Below are 387 nucleotides of genomic sequence, written 5' to 3'. Positions count from 1 at the left end.
TCCTGCCATTGTCCCTGGCCAGCCCTTCCCCCGCCCCTCTGCTGCCGGTGCCCGGTGCCCACCGGGCCGGGGCTCGCAGCTCGGCAGGCTGAGCAGCAAGCGGCCACCCGCCCGCCCGAGCCCGGCTGTGCTCCTTGTCCCTGCTTTGGCAGCCGGGCTGTTGCCGCACTGAGCCCAGCCAAATGGAGCCTATCCCTCAAGGCTGCTGCCAAGGCGCCCAGACTCCTCCCCCCTCGCCGCTTCTCCTGTCGGCCCCTCTATTGCCGGGCGGCACGCGCCCAGCCCAGCCCCGCCCCGCTGCCGCACATGCTCCTCCCGGCCCCCCGCCGCCGCACATGCTCCCCCCGGCTCGGCCCAAGCGCTCTGGACCTGAACGGGCCCAGCAGC

General features: G+C 74.4%; 1 protein-coding gene across 1 annotated transcript in view; it reads right to left on the bottom strand.

The window, feature by feature from the left end:
- Positions 1-387, bottom strand: part of LOC113407113 (inositol 1,4,5-trisphosphate receptor type 3) — a 90,319-nt gene that overhangs the window by 39,569 nt on the left and 50,363 nt on the right. The gene's annotated exons all lie outside the window — the stretch shown is intronic.

Source organism: Terrapene carolina, unplaced genomic scaffold (assembly GCF_002925995.2).
Source record: "Terrapene carolina triunguis isolate 2854851 unplaced genomic scaffold, T_m_triunguis-2.0 Scaffold198, whole genome shotgun sequence".
Classification (NCBI taxonomy): Eukaryota; Metazoa; Chordata; order Testudines; family Emydidae; genus Terrapene; species Terrapene triunguis.
Note: the sequence above shows the minus strand (reverse complement) of the source record. Positions and strands in the feature narration are given on the sequence as shown.